The 21,574-nt window shown below is 49.4% G+C and overlaps 2 long non-coding RNA genes across 2 annotated transcripts; both read left to right on the forward strand.

Moving 5' to 3' along the window:
• The first annotated feature begins 918 nt into the window (after positions 1–918).
• Positions 919–10,657, forward strand: LOC134471520 (uncharacterized). The gene is made up of 4 exons (XR_010040971.1): positions 919–1,811; positions 6,191–6,409; positions 7,596–7,761; positions 7,884–10,657. It is a non-coding gene; the product is annotated as an uncharacterized LOC134471520 (long non-coding RNA).
• A 1,422-nt stretch (positions 10,658–12,079) lies between these two features.
• On the forward strand, positions 12,080–17,971 carry LOC134471367 (uncharacterized). Its single transcript, XR_010040800.1, has 3 exons — positions 12,080–14,644; positions 16,458–16,635; positions 17,269–17,971. It is a non-coding gene; the product is annotated as an uncharacterized LOC134471367 (long non-coding RNA).
• The last annotated feature ends 3,603 nt before the right edge of the window (positions 17,972–21,574 follow it).

A 21,574-nucleotide genomic window follows, 5' to 3' on the forward strand; every position in this document is an offset into this window, starting at 1 on the left:
ACGGCGATTCTGAACGAGCTCAGCCTAGGTCACGGAAGGAAGGTCTGCCTTTGCCAATGCCGTCCAATCTGTTTGACCTGAATAAAACAAATCCTTCCTCTCCCTTCTTGAGCTGGGGCCCTTGTTTTTTCCTGACCTTGGACTTGACACCCAGCTCTAAGACTTCTATTGCCCACTGACTTAATTGGGGGGGGCACTCACAGACTCATTGGAGCTTCCTGGGGTGTCTCCATATCCCTGCTTTGAAGAGTACATGATTTTTCTCTCTGTCTTCTTCTGGTACTGCAGATTGAACCCGGGAAGTGCTGAACTACCTCCCTGGCCATTTGTATTTTATTATTTTGTGACAGGACCCAAGGCTGGATTTGAATGGGAAATCCTCCTGCCTCAGCCTCTGGAGTAGCCAGTATTATAGGCGTGCAGCATCACACTTGGCCATATGGTATCTTTTAAACCATGGCTTCCCTACTCCTAGTCTGCTGGGTGCTGAGGCTTGAGGGCAGGTGATTTCAAACCCAACCTAATTACATCTGTAGATGCGGAAGGTCAGAAGGGTTCAGAGACGTGAGGTCCCTGCCAGCACCACAAACTCGGAGCACAGGCTAAGTGCAGGTCAGTTCCTGTCACACAGGCGGAGCATCATAGCCCTCAGGCTCTGCTCCTCAGCTTCCGTCCTGTCCTCTTGTGCATGATGTGCTCAGGTTAATTAATTAGTCTGTTAATTCATCAAGAGCAGCACATGGAGAACAAGAAGGTTGAGGGGTGCTGCTCTCCAGAGCAGGGGGAACAGAAAGCCAGGGCAGGTCTCGTGCCCAGCAGCCCTGAAAGATGCAAAGGTTGTGTCCTCTTTGCTGAGTCAGGCCATTAACTCCCCTCTTCTACTTTCTTGTAAATTTGATGCAGTTTGGTTGCAAATGCGCGGTACCTTCTTGTGGTTTTCAAGATTGGGCGTGTGGACAGCGTTTTCCACAGGGACCCACAGCCACAGCTGGGGCGCCCTGCAGCCCTTTCATGCCTGGCAGTCACAACCTTTAATTTTTGGGGGGGATGGGAGGCCCTGTGGTGTTGTTGGTTTTATTCAGGGTTTTGGCTTACAGAGAATCTTGATGATTTCTTTGTTATTGTACAGTAACCAAGACTGACGGTCGGCAAGTCATGTGGCAGTGCCCCGACACCTTCACAGGCCAGCGAGCCCAGAGGGAAAAGTGCGGTGGGTGAGCTGACCCGGGGACCCTACCGCCCGCTCGCCCGCCTGCAGCTGCCTCGAACTCTTGCTCAAGAACTTTCCCAGGCTCTGGGCGTGTGTCAGAGTTGCAAAAATAACAAATGGACCTTCACTGTTTGTCTCTTAAGTAAGGAGAAGTATGATGTGTTTTCTAGTGAGGAACAGAATGAGGTTTGGTTCCTAGAAGATGACCAGGCCTTGGAGGGATGCTCGGTCCCCGCTTGCTACATAGTCGGCCTGGAGTAGGAGTTGGGCAGATGAATTCCAGGACCGTTGTATGCAAAGGCACAATATTTACATGCATCTGGTACATACCCTCCCATACACTTAAGCCATCTCTGGACCACTTATAATAACTAGTGCAATGTAAAGTGTGAGGTAAAAGAGTTCTTAGGCTGTAGTTTTTATTTGCATTATCGTAATAAGAGTTTTAATTGTTTTTCTATTTTAATATTTCCTATCCGAGGCTTCCTGCAGATGAGGCTCTGGAATGCACAGGGAGAGAGGGTTGCCTGGGTTGCAGCTTTGAATTCTTCCCGAGCAGGTGCTCACAGCGTGCCTCTCGGTGCAGTTCCTGATATTTCTGGTGAGTTTCCGAAGATCACTCGAAGTACACACAATAAATTTAGGTAATTGTATGTGGTCAGGTAACCACCATGACAACTGAAAAGAACCTTTTGTCACCCTAAAAGTTCTCTTGAACTTCTTTGTAGTCACGCCCCTCCCCTGGGTCCCAACAATCAGCAGGACTGTTTTCTGTCACTAGAGTTTTGCCTTTTGTAAAATTGATTGAATCTGAGAGTGCTAGCTCACGCCTGTAATCCTAACATATGGGAGGCGAAGACTGGAGGATCACTGTGGGTTTGAGGCTAGCCTGGGCTACCTAGTGAGCTCAAGGCCAGCCTGGACTACATAATGAGAACTTGTCTCAAAAAAAAAAATTGATTGTAAATAAAATCAAACCACAGATATGCTTTTGTGTGTGGCAGGTCTCTTACTTATCAGAGGTATTTCTGAGACTTACCATACCCTTGGGTACTGAATGTGAATTCTAACTGGAGAGTAGGTTTGTACCCCCTCTAGAGATGCACCATAATTTGGGTTTTCATTTACCAGTTGATAGATATTTGAACTTTTTTCCGGGTTTGAGTAATTATGAATTAAGCTACTATAACATCTCTGTATGGGGTCTCTCTGTGGGCTTCTGTTTTCACTTCTTTTGGGTGAGATACCCAGGAGTGGCTTGCCCGGCCACAGGAGAGATACATGTTTACTCTTCCTCGGCTACTGGCAAACTGTCTTCCTAGCTGGCTGTACTGTTTTGTATCCAAAATGGATATTTTTAGTCCCAGATGCATAAGTATCCTTCCTGAAATCCATGGCTGTCTCTCTGTGCAATAGTTGAGACAGATTTTCAGTGGCTCCTGTGTGTCATTAAATTACTGGGCTTTAGGGCAGAATCTGATAACATGTCTACGGATGCGATGACTCTCGGTTTGAACTCTGGGGCTGGGTACAAAGGTTTACATTGTTTTTCTCTCGAGAAAAACACATCCATCTGCCCCAGTGCACGCTTGAGCCAGGCCTCCTGAGTGTCCTCCAGGTCCTTACGCGTCAGTTTTGCGTGTGTGACTCTGCTGACAGCTTCGAGTTCATCCCATGTCGAGATAATGCCTGGAGGCGAGAGGGGAAACCTTCTGCGGCTGTCAGATTGGGTGGGAAGCGATTCATCAGCCAGACATTTGGGGCACGCTGACTGCCACATTTCCTGACCTTTTTCCCTGTGTGCAGGGGCAGACAGGGTCAAGTTTAAATCCAAGATGACAAGTGTCTGGGACTGAGGGAGGTTTCTGCTGAATGCTTGGCTCCGAGTCAACGGATCTGTGTCTCACACCTGGTGAAAGCTGACTCCCAAATTAAAAAAAAAAAAGTTATGGGGGCAAACACCTGTTGACTTGGCCTTGGGCCGAAACTTCCTGCAAGGTTTGTAGGCTTGAGGACCCTGGGGATGCACCAGGGACACCCTCAGGGTCCGCAGCCTTGTCTTGGAAGTCTGTTGTTCCCCGCGTCATCTCTGTGCCTTCCTGGGGCAAAATGGTGGCTCCTCTCGTTGAGCATGTGTATTTCATGACAGGCATGTGTTCATGACTGTGCACCCCACTGTACCCCAGATCATGTGATCTGTGGGATTATACAGGGTCACTTGCTCATTTATTGCTTAGCTCAAGGTCAGATCTGGGTGAGGTTTATTTCATCGAAGCCTTGTTGGGGGAGGGGGAATGTTTCTATTTTTTTTTTTTTTTAATTCAAAGAAATGTTTCCTTGTGTCAACTTGAGCAGTTTAGAAGTTTAAAGAGACTCAGCTGGGAACCAGGGATCTTACTCAGCCTATGCAAGAGGAGGGTACAGAGACTTTGTGAGTGATACACCGGCCCTGGAGGGGTGGTGGTGGCCTATGTACAATGTAAGGGAGGAAAAGAAGATTGTTCTGCCCCTCTTTGGCTCTGGCTGCTTTTGCTGGCTGCCACTCCTGTGCCCTGACACCTGTCTTGGAACCAGCTGATCATGGACTGAAACCTCCACAGACAGTGAGCTAAATAAACCTTTCCTTCCTTCATTTTGGGTGTCAGGTATTTTGTCCCAGCAACAAGACAAATGTAACCCAGTCAGGGAATATTTCTGTTTTTTTTTTTTTTTTTTTAATTCAAAGAAATGAGTGAACATGAGAACATACCACATCATAAGCTTGTGCACCAAGGCTCATCCTCTGGGAAGGTCCCAGCATCCTGTTCCCATGCTGGGAGCTCTGCTAGGCCATGAGTCACCTGTCCAGTGGGCAGCTGGAAGCCACTACATTCAGCACCCCACAGGGCAGGTGCCAAGTCTCCCAGGGGCTCAGCTTCACATGCCACCTCCTCTGCTGGCCTCCGTGATATGGTCCCTGCCGACCTCCTTAGTCTCTCTTAAAATCCAGCTTTTGCAGTCTGTCTAAATGACAGCAGTGCGATCTGACCCAACCCATCCTTAATCCAGCGGCCCTGGGATAATCGCCGAGCGCGCACCGAGCGCTGCGTACGCGCGGGTTGCTCAATCCTGCGCGCGTTGGGAAACTGCAGTATTCTGTTTTAAAATAAGTAGGTTTGGAAGGAGCTGGGAAACTGCGGGGTTTAAGTTACAAAATGACTATAATTGTGGGAGAAGCGTTTTCTTTCCATTTTGAAATACGCCGGGCAGGATATGCCATTTAGAAATGATTTACAGTTAGGGGAAGGCCCCCTCCTCAGAAGGGCACGTCTCTCATGGGGAAGGGGCTAGAGTGGGGGCTGGGAGATGGGGCCCTCGGGGAGCCCCGTGTTTTCCTCCTCCACATCGCCATGGCCATGTGAGCGGAGAGACCCCGGTGGAGCGCATAGCCTGTGTTCCTTCTCTCATGGGAAACAACAGGACGTCCCGGTCAAGCACAGGTCATCACAACAAAGGGCCACCCAGGCCACCAGGATGGGTGGGCCTTCTACATGCCACACAACTCTCCTTGGCACCATCAACACGTGTCTACTCAGTGCCCACTCAGTTTGGTCCCCTCCCCTGTGACAGGACACCACGTGACAGGACCCCCCTGCCCCATGGCCCGGCCAAGGTGCTGTCATGGTGGGCTCCGTGGGCCGGGGTCACAGTATTCTCATGGTGGGCGGGGCTGGGTTGACAGGGGTCATTGTAGTAGCACCGTGGCATGCAGCAGAGTGCAGGGGCAGGGAAGGCCCTCCTGAGGTAGGCAGTGACACCCGCATATATGGAAGGCAGGAGATTAGGGCTGGCCTAGGGGGCTTGCATGAAAGAGGCCATCCCTGCTTATTTCTTTTTACTTGTCACTGTTTGGCATCGGTTGCTTCCTGTCTCCCTGCCCCTGGGAATTGATAAGGGCCCTGCCTGGGATTTGCCCAGTTATCGTGGTGGCAGTCAGTGCTGAATCATCATGGTGCTTAGCTCCTTCCCAGAAGCCCGGCGGCTTCTTCCTCCCAGAAGTCTTTGCCAAAGTCCAGTGTGTGCAAAGATTTACCCGATCTGATCCCCTGCATTCTCACAAAATAAATCAGCTCATATCAGTCCCCAAAACCCTTCCCCCATCAAAAACTGTATCATGTAGAATCTGTCCTTTGTCTGCAGAGCTGCCACGGTCTTCTTTGTGGTGACTCCCTCCGTGCCCACATCAAGCTCTTTCTTATGTAGTTGCCGCCTCTCTTTTAATACTCTGTGCTGTTCTAGATTGAGTACAAAGTTTAAACTCAATTGAAAATCTGTTCAAGCAAAGAAATTCATCTTATTTTCTCATTATCCCCGGGATCTAGAACAGTGCTGGCGTTTGGAAGCTGTTCTGTGGGTGTTCAGTCGAAAACATCACCTGATTGCATTGGAATGGTGGTTGGAGGGCCAAGCATGAGATGACATTGGGTCCTGGTGTGTCATCGAGGTGTGGCAGGACAAAGGCACAGCCCAGAGGGGCGATTTCAGGAATATATTGGTGGGGTGAATGGAGGGAAGCCCCAGGGCGCAGATATGGCCAGAGACGGGTGCTCACTTAGCCATGCTTTGGGGGGCCTCTGTATGAAGTTGTGTTCTAGACTCAAGATCTGATTTACCCGTTCAGTTTTCAGTGCCTTTTGGCCTCTGTTCCACTCTTCTTGTCCTTTGTCGCTGGATCGGAGGCCCTGCCTTCTCCTTGGGAAATGTTAACCCAAGTGGCTGAGGCTGAGGCTACAAACCAACCTCAGAGAAAAACTGAAACTTGCTCTTTACAGCTAAGTGGCAAGATGAGGTAAATGAAGTTAAACTCACTGTGATGGGTAAAATGTAGAGAATGAGAAAGGGATCAGGTTGTGTCTACTGTTTGAAGTTTTATAATTTTGCTGTTACTTGTGCAAGGCCGTTTCAGCTTAGTGATATGGTATTATACTTCGCTTTTAACAGGTAATGCACTTTTGTAGAGTTATGGAGTTGTCTGCCTAGAAAATTACGCAAGCCTTGGAAATAAGCACAGAGTAGAAATCTATGTTGTTTTACTGCCATATGTACTGGAGCCCTGCCCAACTGTTGTTTAAATCTCCGGGGAATGTACCTTTGTGTCACGTGGGACTAACTAGTAATTAGGACCCAGACCCGCCAGAGGCTGCAAGTTCCTGGTAGAAGGTAAGTCATATACAACTTTTGTCCAGTAAAGAGCAAATGATGGTTGGGTGTCTGGTTGAAATGATTAGTGAAGATTACAGTTTTACTGTGTCATAAAACACTGAACTGTTTGGTGTGTGACCTAGCCAACTCCTGCCAGCCTCCTCCCCCCAAGTGACTCCTCAGACACCTTGGAACTCAGCGATTCTCTCCTGTGGGTGCTCTTGATAATGAATTAACCAAGTGTGCCCAGCTTGTCACGCATCAGGGAGGGTGAGAAACAGATTTCTAATATTTTGAAAATGGTACTTTTGCAAAGAAGATTAAAAGGTCCCCCAAATCTAGAGTGATGTCAGATAGCATAGAATATATACAAATGGCATAATCCATTTCTCCTCCACACTACTTTCTTTCATTTCTACTTTCCAGCATGCATTTCTCATGGAGAACTATTCAAAAGGGTCTGGGGGTGGGGGAGAATATTACTCCGTCAACCCATGCTGGACTGACACTTATCCACTTCCTGTTTTCTCTTCCCAAATTGTTTTTTGCAATCTTACAAATGTGATCCAGAAACAAGTCATGGCCTGTGCCCTGCAGGTCTGTAATTAAGGCTGGGGGTTTGCCGGGGGGGTAAGGACACACTCCCCGGTCTGTGGGCTTCTCAGCCAGATCTGTGTTGTTAACGGAACAAGGGCGCTGGCGGGCGGTTGACAGAGATGACTGCTGTGGGGTGTCGGCAGAGGCCTGGGTTACCAGGTGCCCACGCGCCCTTCTTCCCTGTACCAAGTCCCTCAGGAGTCACCGGGCTCTGCCCCAGCCTGAGCGTTGCACGGTTTTCCACCCTCATCCACAGGTTTGCTTTCTGTGGTTTTAGTTACCTGCAGTCAACGGCAGTCTGAAAATAGTAAATGAAAAATCTCAGAAACACATACTTCTTAAGTCTTACCTCTTTGCATAGCACATTGTAATTACTATATTTTATTATTAATTATTGCTGATTTCTTACTGTGCCTTATTTGTAAATTCAGCTTTATCAATGGCATGTGTGTATAGGAAAAACCCTAGTGAATGGAGAGTTTTGAGGTAAGTGTTTCCCCAAGAATAAGAGGCAGCTACTGTATGTAATTTGCAGTGTAAAAACTACACGTCTTTGTGGGGCTTAATTTTTCCCTTGATAACAGTATGAAAAACTTGCCTCCCTTAGCGACCTAAGGGAGACAAATAGGAGACAGAAAACATGAAAAATTTATCCAGTAGTCGGAAGGAAAGCTTACGAGCAGCTGTGTCCCTTCAGCGCCATCCCAGAAAGACGTCACCTTTGGGCAGGTTGTGTTCCTGGCCGGAAGAAACCACAGGATCCACAGGCCATGGTAACCATGGGCCCCCATCTTCGGGATCAGGCTTTTATTTTTGACGTGTGTGGAAGGGGCAGGGGAAGCAGCATTTCAGACTTTGCTGCATTTTGCATTTTCTCGGGGCTTTCTGTTCTCAGGTTCTTGTTTTTCTGGAACCATTAACCAACCAAACCCAATCAGCTGGAGGAGAGAGTTTGGATCATGGTGTTGGGCTGTGAGCTTCCGGTTTCTATGGTGAGTGCAGCTGGCTTTTCTGGGGCTGAGGGTGGGGCTGAGCTCTGAGAGTAGCCCCAGTCCGTGGTTGGGTCCGGTGGGAGGTCTCTGAGATCATGGTGGTTCCTGAGCCTACAGTGGAGCTGTCCTGGCCTGTCCTCAACTAATGGGGACTCTCGGGACCTGCTGCTGCTTGGATGCACCTTTCTCTCTCAGCATCGCAACTTGTAAAGCTATTTATTTGCATCCCCGGTCTCTTTTAAAACGCCCCATTTCCCAGGTGCCTGCGCTGCACCACATTCATAGATGTGTGTCCAGCCACCTCAGGCTTGTTTATCTTACAACTCACCAATTCGGCTCCTTGGAAAACCCTGCCTGGGTGGCGCGGACATAGGGCTGCCGTTGTAACAGAACATCGTTGGAAGGGCTGATTACACATTATGGTGTCACTTGGGTGTGGTGGTGCACGCCAGTAATCCCAGCCCTTGGAAGGCTGAGGTAGGAGGATCCTTGCGAGTTCAAGACCAGCCTGGGCTACAAAGTGAGCTCAAGGCCAGCCTGAACTGCATAGTGAGAGCCTGTCTCAAAAAGACAAAATTTAAAAAAAAATGGCATGTGTGTGTGTGCATGCACATGCATGTGTGTTACAATAAAAACATTTTATTACAGTAAACGATACATTGTTGTTATCCCCCAAATGTCCTTCCCTTGCTTCTACCACACTTATTCCATCATTCTTGCCTCGTCCTGCAGCAGGTCTGAAAGTCTTCTTTCATGAGGGTCTTTACACGGGGTGATCAAAAATGAGGGGAATGCTGCTATCAAGCGCCATTCAACAGAAAGGCAGGTTTGTAAAGACAGAAAGAAAGAAACTGTCTTCATCCACCATGTTCACCAGATCTGGGACCATGTGACTCCTCCTTAAAATGACCATGAGAGGTCATCGTTTGGAATTTACCCAGGACATCCAGGCAGCCATGAGTGTGCAAGTAGACACACAAATTGGACCTCCAGAACTGTCCCAGAGGTGGCAAGGACAGTGAGTAGGAGTCTCTTGAGAGAGGGATTAGTAGTCAAGTGTCTTTCACTGTAATGATTTGTAACAATGTAAATCTGGCCCTATTTTGTGATCACCTTATAAGCTTCTGTGAACCACAAATGAAGTTTGAAAATGTACACAGTGGACCAGCTTCTCTCCTCTTGCTCACTCTTTCCTAGGGCCACGTGTGCATAACACACACACACACACACACACACACACACACGCACACACACACACACGTGAGGACATCCCACTCTGTGCCACAAAGCAGGCTCTGAGCGTGAGAGCACACAGGAACTCTGCTCTGGTGAGCTTAATTTGGGCTGTGTGATTGTCTTGTGGTTACTCTGCCCCAAGGCCAGACCACAGCGAGGGGCCCCCTCCCTCCGCAACCACACCAAAGTGGGGGAAGGGACCTGGGGCAACAAAGGAAGAGCTTTTCCCATCCCCGTGAGAAGGTGACCGCAGCAGCCTGCCTGGAAGGTTCTGGGGTGGGGGCCGTGGCTGGTTCTGAACTTTGTCTCTGGGAAGTTTGGGTTACAGCTGAGTACAGAGGCCACAGGGAGACACTCGCCCTGGGCTTCTTCCTTGACTAGTATACTTGGTCACTACAGAGGGCAGAGGCTTGGTGGCACGACCAGCTGGCCAGATCATTAAGCCCAAACGGCGCTGTGCTCAGGGAGTGCTCCTTTGACCTCACTCTGGCCAGTCCTTCTCCCCTCCCTGGCTTCCTATCCTCTATCTAGCAATCCATTAAGTTCAGTATTTTATAAATGAGTCCCATGAGGCCTTGTTTTGGAAACTGGATTTAGTGAGTAAGGCACATGCCTATGTTTTGATCACTTCTCTCTCTTGATATCCAGAAGGAATAAAGTAATTAGCAATACATTTCAGGCTGATGGGACTTGTCAGTTCTGTGGTCGGAGGGCAGTTTTTTAGAGAGGTGGTCTAGTATAGGGTTGAGGGCTGGACTTGGACATCAGCCGGGCTTGGGCTGCCCTGTAGCAATGCCCATGCATTCCAGTTTCTCCGTCTGAGAAATGGGAATGATGGTGTCCCCAGGGTTATTGTGAGGTGTCCTGGTCTAGCTCATGGGGAGGGCTCCTAGTAATGGTGGCCATTGTTAAGTTGTTGGTGGGCTGGGATGGCGCAGAGGCCCTTAGAGGAGGACCTTATTGGAGAAAATGCAGGTTCCAGGTCTCAGTGGGAGCAGGGAGCCCCTGCTGGCTGATCAGGAAGGTTGTGGGGCTTGGGGACCCCAGTTGCTCAGGGCTCTATGGCTCTCGGCCTCCATGTTGGTGAGCTGGTGAGGGACCCCAGGCTGAGCAGGTGCCTTGTGGCAGATGAGTCCCTGCAGGACTGTGCAGGGGAATGACTGCAGGGATGAAAGAGGAGGGTGAAGCTGGGCCTGGTGCCTTGTGCCTGGGTCTCTAGAGTTCAGCAGGCAGAGGCAGGAGGATGGCAAGTTAAAGGTCACTTAGCCCACATAGCGAGAGCCTGTCAGAAAACCAGAAATACACAGGAGGGCTTAATGGGAAGTACAGACACTTGTGGAGAGAAGTGGGTGTTTGAAATCAGTGGATGAGCTGTTCTGTATGTGGGAGGAGGCATGACTCCTTAGAAGGCCAGGGCCAGTCCTGCTTTCCTGCCTCAATGGATTCTGTGTTCTCTGAGCATCGGGAGCCTGGGACAGAGCTCAGAGCAGGGTGAGGTTTAAGGCCAGGGTTTTCCATTTGGAAAGAGCTAAAAGCTGGGGGGGGGGCAGTAGGGAGGGCTCTAGGGGTGGGGCGGGGAGGGCTCTGTTCCCCCACAGCCTTTTTGCTCATCTTTGTCCACCTCTTGTCACCCCAGGTTACAGCTGAGGTCTCCAGGGATGGAGATGGGATTTCAACCCAGGAGCAGAACTAGACACGGAATTGCAGGGGACACCTATTTTTAGCTCAGTCCTGAAGGGAGCCCTAGGCAAACTGGCTGGAAAGGGGACCCAGGGTGACCTGAAGCCCCTCATTCTGTGGGGATTATCTGTGAAGTAAAACTTGACTCCTGATTTCTGGTGCGTCCCCAGGCCCCGGTCACCTGCAAATTGTGATTCTTCCCTGGGACTAGTGCCTTGGGTTGCACTGGAATGGCTGCCTTGCTATCTTGTATTGATTGATTCAAGCTATCTTGATGCTTGAATTGATTTCAAGCATCTGCCTTTCATGGTCATTTTGATTTTGGGGAAGAGCCAGAAGTCACACAGGGCTGGATCCAGTGAATAAGGTAGACAAAGACACACTGTGTGCTTTTTCTGGCCTGCTTCTTTGTTGAATGGCACTCAGCAGCACCATGCACCGCATTTTTCAGACACACCTTCCAAAGACACTCAGGAACCAGGCATGGTGGTGCCACCTGTAATCCCAGCACTCAAGAGACTGAAGCAGGAGGATCATTGCAAGTTTGATAGCAGCCTGGGCTACAGAGTGAGCTCAAGGCCAGCCTGAGCTGCATGTTGAGACTCTGTCTCAAAAAGACCAGAACAACAACAACAATAACAAAGATACTCTGTAAAGAGGCCTTCCAGAACTACTTCAGAAAGAGGCAAGCGTGTTGGGAGGGTTAGTGTATTCAAACTGAGGGATATATTTTGAGAGAATTAATAGCAATGTGTCTTATTTTAATGAATTTTTAAAAAGCTAAGATATGCACCATATATTTTGATCCCATCTTATACATATAATATGTTCTTTCCTTACCTTCGAAATGCCGCAGGAAGCAAAAGCTCAATCCTACTCTAAAACCTTCTTTCGCAGGGCAGGGGGCTTAGCTCAGTGGTGTAAGTCCCTGCTTGGCAAACATGAGGTCATGAGTTTGTTCATTGGTACCAAAATAAATAAATAAATAAATAAATAAAACCTTCTTTTGTCTCTGATATGAAGAAAGCAGACATCTTCAAAATTTCAAGTTCGTTCTGCAGCCTTCTGGTCTGAGTAAATCAGCTTTGACTCTTTTTTTCTACCTTTGCTAAATTTTTTGTCACCATGGGCTTTATTATCACCAATTCTTTTTTATTATAAATTAAATATTTGTAAATTGTTAAATTGACACTTATTAATTATACACATCGATGTGGTACAGTGTGATATTCCTGTACATATAATGTGACATGGTCAGATCAGAGTAAGTGACTCATTCATTACCTCGTTATCAGTCACTTTCCTATCAATGGGGAAAATATTCGACACCGTCAATTTAAAGGAAGAGAGGTGTTTGGGGCTTATGGTTTCCAGCGGGTTCAGTCCATGGCTGGCTCCAAGGCAGAAATACATGGTGGAAGGGCTTGGCAGAGGACAGCTGATCACCCCAGGGCAGCCAGGAGGCAGCGAGTGAGAGGGGAATACATCCTCCAGGGTCAGGTCCCTGGTGGCCCACCTATTTACACCAGGCCTCCCTCTCAATGGCACATTCAGGATTAATCCACTAATGAATATAGGCCTCTGTGATCGAATCATCTTTCAAACTCTTTTGGTGTTCATTTGAGACACACACAATAAGGCACTCCTGATATTTTTGTGTTAGGAATATGCAAAACCTTCTCCAGTGGCTGGTTTGGAATACACAGTAAGTAATTATTGCCAACCATAGTACGGGATATTAGAAGTCATTCCCCTTCCAGCTCCTCCCTACCTCCCCCTCCTCCTCTCTCTGTCCTCCTCTCCAGGCTCTGGTAAGCACTGTTCTTTTCTCTTTCTATGAGACCACATTACTGCCCACTCCTAATCAGGCTTCAATTTTACAAAACTCTCCTTTGCCTTAGAGGAAAGCTGTTTCCACCATTCAGGGAAAAGCAATGTCTGGAACAAAACACCCTCAAAGAACATTAGAGGCATCGTGGGATACTGTCCATGTTTTCCTATTTCGCGTCTGATTCTTTTTCATGCTAAGTTTTCCTCCTTTGTTCTCAACCATGCACTGACTTATTCTCCTATACTTTGATTTAAAAAGAATCAGGTCACCAGATTGGCACAGGATGGTCCTGCATGCAGCGGGGCTCTTGAAGTAGCTTCACCGCTTCCCGCTTCTGTGTTGATGATGAACTCATCACAACCAAGTTCTGTCAGAGGATCGCTCGCTTCAGATGTAGTTGGAGCCGTGATAATTGTGGAGATATCAGAGTCCATCCTCCGAGGGTTCCTCTGTTATTCCACATCAAACGCCGCTTCCCTTGCTCAGCAGGCTTCTAAGAATTGCCTGCGGCTTTCTTCTAGCTCCTGTATTCGGCCTGAAGCAATGGAGTAATTAATTCCTAAGATGATACTGTTGAGTGGGAGATGGAGGCAGAAGTTCGGCCATGCAGCCAGCCCTGGGCTGATCAGGAGCCTGGGGCCGGGGGTCTTTCTGTCAGCTTCTTCACTGAACCTTCACTGAGCTCCTGTGGCTGTGCCACTCCGGATTCCACGCTGCCTCTGCTGGCTTCTCACCACCTACCCGATGTCCCTGCAGAGTGAGCTGCAGAGCAGGACAGTGCCACTGTGGGGTTTGGAGGCCCCAGTGCATCTCTGAAGACCTCTGTGTGCCTTGCATGAATAAAAACTTACCTATTATTTGAACACTTAAAAACAAAAGACCTCTGAATAGACAACAAGAGCACAAGAATAAAGGGAGAGTCCGGAGCAGACCAGGGATGGTGGTTGCCTGGACTGGCCCCCTGGAAGGCCTGCCCCTGGCTCTCCTCTCCTGTGGTTGTAGCAGCTGTGCTGGACCCTGTTGAGGAGACAGAGGAGGGGTGCTCCTTACGCCTCTCTCCTGCTTCTCTCACAGGCGCCCCCAAACCAGCAGTGGCCACTCAGGGCACCAACAAAAGCAAAGCTCTGTGGCCAGCGGGAGCGCGTGGACACGGCACGCTTGCAAGACTGCTTTGGAAGATGGCCCCGTGTTAAACACTTGTGCCTTACTCATGGAGATGCTCCCTCTCCCCTCCTTACCCCGGACTCTGCAAACCCCTCAACAGGAGAGATCAGGACTGGTCATGCACAGGGTGAAGACAAGGACTGTTGGGGCCCTCTGAGTAGCCCTCGGGGCGCAGGTGGCTGCTGCTGCTGGGAGGTCTCCAGCATACTGCCTGGTTGTGGGGAGCTGACAGCACACTAGGGACACCTGCACATCAGGCCTTTCCTAGCCTACACCATGCGCTTCTATGGAACCTTCTTAAACCCACAGAAGCCAGCTGTCAGCCTGTACCACGCGAGTCAGGGCTGGGGCTGGGCAGCGGAAGGTGACAGTGCCTTCCTCACCCTGCTCTCCTGCTCTGTTTGCTGTCTCTCCTGCCGTGAGGCTCTTGCAGGGTAGGAGTTGTGCATACTGTTGGCTTTGCACTTATCAAGGTCTAAGAGGGACTCTGTTGGCATTTTGGCAAGAAAGACCAGGAATGTATCTTCACGGTCCACTTCCATCCCCGCTGACCCCTGACACCTCAGGGTGCAGATGGCCCTACTAAAATGACAGTTAACTTGGGTTCAGCCTGGAGTCTATCTCTTTCCGCGTTCCCTGAATGTTAGGGTGTGGCAGTCTGCCCAGACACCTCAGGACAAGAGGGTGGTGACAAACTCTGAGCTGTCCCACTAAGCTCAGATTCGAGCTCTGCCATTGAACCATCCGGTCAAGGTGAGCGCGTTTCCGCTTTGCACTCAGGGTCCTCATCAGCGGGATGAGAATAGAAACCACCATGTGAGGAGGTCGCCGAGCAGGGAGTGAGATTGTTCTTATAGCACTGGCCTGCGCCAGCACAGATGTGTGCAAGAGTCACTTGCACAGATTTGATTATTGCTGAGGGCTGGAAAGGAGGCGTTTCTGACCCAAATCCCTGAGCAAAGGAGTCCTTTAGTGACCTCCCTTCCCCTGGCTGCTGTGGGCGGAGCTTTCCTTTAAAACTCTGAAGTCTGTTGTATATGATTAATGAATCAAATTTGATCAATCATTGAAATACTTCATTAAATGTGATGATGACAGATGCCCCAGGGCTTTTGTCATTTCGCACGTGCTGCTCAGGGGGTCGGCATATGGCTGACTGTGTCTTTATTCTGCACTCGGGGACGGGCTTGTGCTCCTTGTGGGGTGAGCCTGGCTGGGCCCTTGCAGCCTGGGGTGTGGCTGGGCAGTGGTGGTTACAGGGCTGTGTTCGGCTGCTGTGACTATGACCCCTGGCCATGCACCCAGGGCTGGGGAGTTTCCCTTCCCTGGGGCGCTCTCTGCAGCACTGGGCAGAGGACACAGACCTCGGCAGCCTGCTCCCCCGCTGACTCACCTGTGGTTTCCATTCCCAGAACCTCTTCTGCCTTGTTTTGGTTTTGGGGGAATCACGTGCACTCCTTGTTTCTTCCACCACTGTGCCGAACCTGACCTCACCCCTCTGAGCACACCCAGACCTCCCCAGGAAACCTTCTGGGTTCAAAATATGCAATTTTCTACCTCCTGAGAAAAGAAGTGGACAGTGATGTACCACTTTGCATCATTCTGTACATTTTTAGTTGAATAAAAACAATGACACAGCAAACCAACTTTCCACTTAGCCTACCATTTAGAAACGCTATGTGAAACCTTGAGTTGGGCCTGCACCTCTGCACCTCTGGTCCCTTTCCCTGCAAACCTGTTCACTCGCATCTGTTCCCTGTCATCCCATCTGCCCACACGTGACTTCCTGGCCCTCACTTGCCTCCTGCTAGGCACTGTGCCAGGCGGACTTTTACCTTGCTCTTTCCCTTCGCTTTTGGCACACCACCCACCTTGACAGTGAACCTCTGCAGAGAGGGATTCAACTTTGACCTTCTAAAGATTTTTATAAAAGCAAGTCATGCTCTCTGCAAAACTAACATATGCAAAAGTGCACATAAGCAACGCACAAGGAGGAAAGCATCAGCTGAAATTCAGTCCTCTTGAGACAGCAGCCGCCCAGGTTGCTGTGACATCCTGTACTTGGTGATGGTCACATGGATGGGTACACAGAGAGCATCACCGAAGTGGTCATCACCATAATGGGAACTGAGCAACCCTGTGGCAGTGCCTTGTCATTTCTCTCCTGCTTCTTTCTCTTCCCAACCTTGGGGACAACATTATTTCTTTCTTCTTTTTTTCTTTTGCAGAGGTGAAAATGGAACCCAAGGGCTCATGTAGCCTTGGCAGGCAAGTGCTCTATCACTGAGCTGCACCCCTAGCCTTTGGGGCCAAGTTGCTAGCATATTATAAGATAGTACCCTAATAACCTTTGGTTGATGGTCTTCCTTGCAAAAGCAGGACACATTTCTAGGGAGATAGGCTGACAGCTATATTTGGACACAGACTCAGTAGCCAACTGTTAGGGTCAGTAGGTAAGCCTGACGTGTCCAGCTGGACCTGGGCGAGTACCATAAACCCTCTGCCTCAGTTTCCTTATCTCTGCAATGAGGATCATCACAGTGCCTACCTCATATATTTGCACTAGGTCCCTCACTTGCTGCCTAATGATGTTTCAGTCACTGACGGACTGAGCGGAGCATGGTTTACATCTGGATGGCCTCGGTGCATAGCTACAGTGCCATTGAGGGCTGTGCAAGTGCCTCTGTGCCGTTCTCATGATGAGGAAATCCACTAGTGGTGCCCTCCGCAGGGCACGTCTCATGGTAAGTAATGCATGATTGTACTTGATCAGGTTTTGGAAATTTAATTTCTAAAAATAGATAAATGAAAATTATGTATATTTTTCACACATGGCACAAGGATCTGAAATATGCATACCTTATGGTGTGGCTCGGTTTAGCACATTAACATGTGCTTGACTTCGCATATAATTTTTTTGGTGGTGCAGACTTAAAGTTGACTTGCTTAGCAACTGTCAGAAACAGGACATTGTCAATCACTGCAGTCACTGCATTGCACAAAATCAGGTGTCATTCTGCAGCGCTTGGCCTGTGGTGGTTGCATCAGCTCCTTATTAATGTGCAAATCCTGGGAGTCTGGGAGCACAGGTCACAGCGCATCGAAGGCACCTCAGATGTCAGCACATCTATGCATAGTGGTGGTTGGACTGAGAAGGGCACTTCAGTGCTCTGGGGCTCGGGGCAGGACAGCATCCTCTTGCATGGGCACCAACTTCCCTCCTCCCAGCTCACTCAGCCAACAACGCTTGGTCCCTGCCTGGGAGCATCCTCACCCCGGGCTGTTTTCTGGGGCCACCTTGTCTCACTTGGCACAGGCTCCCCAGGGGTGGGGAGCTCGCTTCCTGACTCTGCCTCTCCTCTTCCTGCTGCATCCAGCCAGCAACCACCTGGCCCTTTGGCCCCACCTATTTGTGCTCTTCACCTTCGTGGCCTGCCATCCTGGGTCTGAGGACTATCACCGATGCAAGCAGGCGCTCAAAATTTACTACTGTCCAACAAGGAGGGATCATCGCTTGCTATGTTTTTTGCACTAAAGAAGACAGAGGAGACATGGAGGAAAAAAGAGGTCATATAATACTTTAATTGTACCTAGACAGGTTTCTAAGTAGTGTTCACATTTGTAAGTTGGCTTGCAAAGGGGCTAAACAAAGCCAGTCTCTCCCCATCTGAGGCCATAGCAGGAGGGCTTTCATTCACATCCCAGGGGGGTGATACTATAGTGAGTTTCCAAGGCCACTCCTTGAGTTAGATTCTCTCATTCAGCCAGGCTCTGGACAGATGGAACCATCACATCAGCCAGCTAAAGACAGCCACAGTGAGGGAGGAGCCTAGGGGAAGGCAAGGTGGCTGGACAGTTAGGCATGACCTATCAGTCACTGAGACCTAGCCAGCCTTCCCAAATGTGATGTCAGGAGAGGGTGTGGAAGGCGGCCACCATTCACCCAGTGGGTGCACTCTGCAGGGCGGACGTCTTTTCCTACTTTAACTGGCCCATGCTTGCTCAACAGAAGACAGTTTTTCTTTTTTTCCCTACATTTGGTGCTCCTTCAGTACCTTCAATAAATGTTCAACTTTTCCATCCTTCATTTGTTCTATCTAATTCTTTGAACAGGGCAGTAAGAGCCTAGAAAGGACCATTACCATCCCTGGTAACCATGGCGTGAGTGGTTCCAGACAACAGTGTTTAGCACCAGGACACACGTCCTCCCAGTGCTCAGTTGGGAGGTCTCACTGAGTGAGAGCCGGGTTAGGGGGCTGAGAGGTCGCCTGGGCCGGTGAGTCAGGCAGGTCCACAGAGCTCTCAGCTGCTTCTGACTTTGAGCAAACAGGCTATGTGACCTTGGGCAAGTCCCTGAGCCTCTTAGCTTTGCTCTTTCTTTAAAACCAGGATTGGTAAACTGTACTGCAGATGCTGGAAATTTTCTATGGCCCAGTCTGTCTGGAAATTGCTGCCTCTGAGTCCTCTGGGTGACACCTATGTATTAACATATAAAGGTTCCACCGATACCTGCAGGAGAAAACAGCCCTGTGTTCTGCAAGCATTTCTCTTGCTGCTGGAGCACAGAACTCCTTTTATGTGGCGATGGTGGTGATGATGGACCAGAACATTTTGGGAAATACTGGCCCAGGGATCCATCAAGCTCTGGAACCCTGTGGTGTGAAAACGTTTGCCAGTGAGATGCACATTGGTGATCCTGGTCTGAGTAGAACTCTGCTCAGTGCTGCCTCCGGCAACATCACAGAGCTCAGCCCTATCCCCAAATCCCAAGGCAGGGCCTCCAGGAAATGCTGCTCCAAATCCCCCAGGCCCAGCTCTCCCTGCCCTCCCTCCAAGCAAGCAACCCCAGCTTCTTCCCTTCCTGTGCTCGCACCCTCAGTTTGTCCCTTAGGGAGCAAGAGGTAGCTGAGCCAAAGGCCAGCAGGGGGAGGGGCAGCGGCGCCTTCCCTGCCATCCCACTCTGACCTGAAGTCACCCATGACTACATCCTGAGGCTTATTACTTTCTGTGGTTTGAAAGAAGTTTTCCTTAAAAAAAAAAAATCAAAATAACTTGCACGCACATAACTTTTTCAGGCTTCGAAGTCTTTGCTCATGATCTTAATTGCCTTGAAGTCCTGAGTCTGGACAGGCAGTGATCACAGATGTGTTGTGTAGACCCTGCAGCCTGCATAACAGAAGAGGCAGCATTGAGAGGTCTGCTGACCATCCGCGGACACTCCCCGTGCCACAGTGGCCTGGTGGACCCCAGAGATGGAAGGCTCCAGGGTGGCTGGAATGCCGCCCCTCTGCGTTTGGATGGGGACATGGGCAAACTCAGAGGTTGGCCACACAGAGCTGTGTCCCTTGCTTCCGGAGGTTTTGGAAGTAGGAGGTACAGAATATGCTTTCTGGGGACCTTTGTGTCAGAAGCAGGGGTTTCTTTGCACTACATGGCAGGATTCTTGAGGTGCCCATTGGTTGAAGTCAAATTCTGTGACCTGCATCAAAGAAGCCAAGTGTTATAGAAAGGGCACGGTGGAGGCCAGGCCAGAGAGCTCCAGGTTCACAGGACACAGGGACACCAACCTGCCCACCTCGCTCCTCCAGCAGGGACAGCTGGCCATGCCTGGGTCTCCTTTCTGCGGTGGGAGTCCAAGTATCTGCAGCCAGCCCGTCGGTGACCAGCGCTATCATGGGAGGTGGAATTTGTGGCCGTCCTCACACTCAGCACAGGGTGGACGCTCTTCTTCAGCACCTCTGTGTCCCCTAAGACTCATATAAGGCACCTTTTAGTTTGTTTACTGCACATCTTTCAGGGTCAACAGAAAGATTACATAACCTCCTCCTGCAACTCTTAAAGGGTTTGAAAAACAAAAAACAGTAAAAAACCAGTGGACGTTCTAAGTCAGGTGTGCTGAGACATTCTGATTTCAGTTTCCAGCACTGTTGCAATCTGTGGCTGTCCACCCTTAGTCCTTCTCCAGTCCTGGGAGGCAGAGATAAGAGACTGGTACTTTGCACCAATCAGCCACCCTGGGGCAGGAATGTTTGGTTCTTGCAGCAGGAATTTTACTGAAAGACCACACAGAAAAGCTTCCCATTAATTCAAACCCACACCATTAACTAGGAAACTGGCTTTTCTTTTTCCTCATCCTTTTTGGTGGAAATTTCTTTTGTCACTTTTTACAATTAAAAAGGCAATGTATGAAAATAACACAGAGCAAAGGAGAAAATGAAAATGAACCATAATCTTATCACCCACAGACATATAACTCACTTTGGACATTTTGTTAGTTTCTCTTCCCAGTTCTCAGTAGTTATACATGTATGTGAAGCTGTATCATTGTGGAATGCATCAGGCATGCATATGCTTTTGTCCTACATCTTTCCACGTAACATCATATCATAATGATAGTTGCTAATCATCAAACAGTCTCAAAATGCCATAATTGGGAACTGTGTATCCCATCTTAGGGACGTTCCATAATTAACCATTCCCATACTGTGGAGCACAGGCTCTGTGGCCAGATCTTTGCAACTACATGTAAAGCTTCAGTGAACATCTTTGCAAAATTTCTTACGCTTCCCTGGGGTTTGCCAGGAGAGTCCTTGCCAGGTGGAAGGATGTAAATTCCTTTTTTTTTTTTTAAAGGTCCTTAACTCACTTTGCCAAATTGCTTTGCAGAATGATTCTGCCAAGGACAGCTAGCAGCCTCAGCTGGGGCCTCTGGGGGTGAGAAGGCCCAGGTGTGTCTTTCCCATTCTTCTGTGATTCTTCAAGGAGAGACCTGCTACTTAGGCCAGAAAGGAAGAAGAAAATGAATGAGTATGGGGATTGCCCTTGTGTGAGCCTCAGGGGAAGAACAGAAACGGTCATGCCTGGGAGAAGCTCTTTCTGGAGCGTCCCACACACTGTCTTGGCTTCTTAATGGTTTTACTCAAGTCTTTATTATTTTCACCTTTAGCATAGCCCGTGTCTAAGGAGTCTGTGTTTTAGATAAAAGTCGTATCAATCACCCAGGTGTGCAGCACACCCTGGGCCACCAGCTCCTGTTACTCCTGGCTTTTCTCTGTACTCCACCCTCAACCAGCGGGCAGGATGCTACCTCCAAGGGACGTCAAAATTGTCACTTTACAAATAATTCTAAGTACGCAGAGTCCAAGGAAGACAGTCCTCAGGGTGTCTAGACAAGGAGCGTCGGGGCTTCTGAGGTGATTTTATTTTTCTTCAGTTTCAGAGCCCCCCCCCCCCCTAACTGCCAAGTTCAGAGCCTCCTGGGTGATTCTGAGTGTCAGGGAAGCTGAACGTTATGATTCTCCAGCTTAGGTTTATTTCTTTAAAAAAAGGTCATAAAAAAGATTCATAGAAATGTTTTAGCTGAGAGCACGATGCTTGCAGCCAGCTCAGGCCCAGGCAGGGTTGGTGATGTCTAATGAACCCATCGGGGAGGCTGCCCGAACACCCTCCAGGGCCAACCCCTCTGGACTGCCCAGCACCACCTTCTCCTGGACTATCTATCGCAGGGTCAAACATCAGACCCTCGGGATTCCCCCACCACCGCGGAGGGCGGAGACCCTGCGCTACGGCGGCGCCAACAGGAAAGGGAGACTTGTGTTCTGTAGCCAGCAGGTGGCGCCATAGAGCAACAGGCTGCAGGGCCCGGTCCAGGCACTGGGTCTGGGCTCCATGTGGTCAGCGATA

Source organism: Cavia porcellus, unplaced genomic scaffold, assembly GCF_034190915.1.
Source record: "Cavia porcellus strain 051 isolate PalLab524CR breed Dunkin Hartley unplaced genomic scaffold, mCavPor4.1 scaffold_18, whole genome shotgun sequence".
Lineage (NCBI taxonomy): Eukaryota > Metazoa > Chordata > Mammalia > Rodentia > Caviidae > Cavia > Cavia porcellus.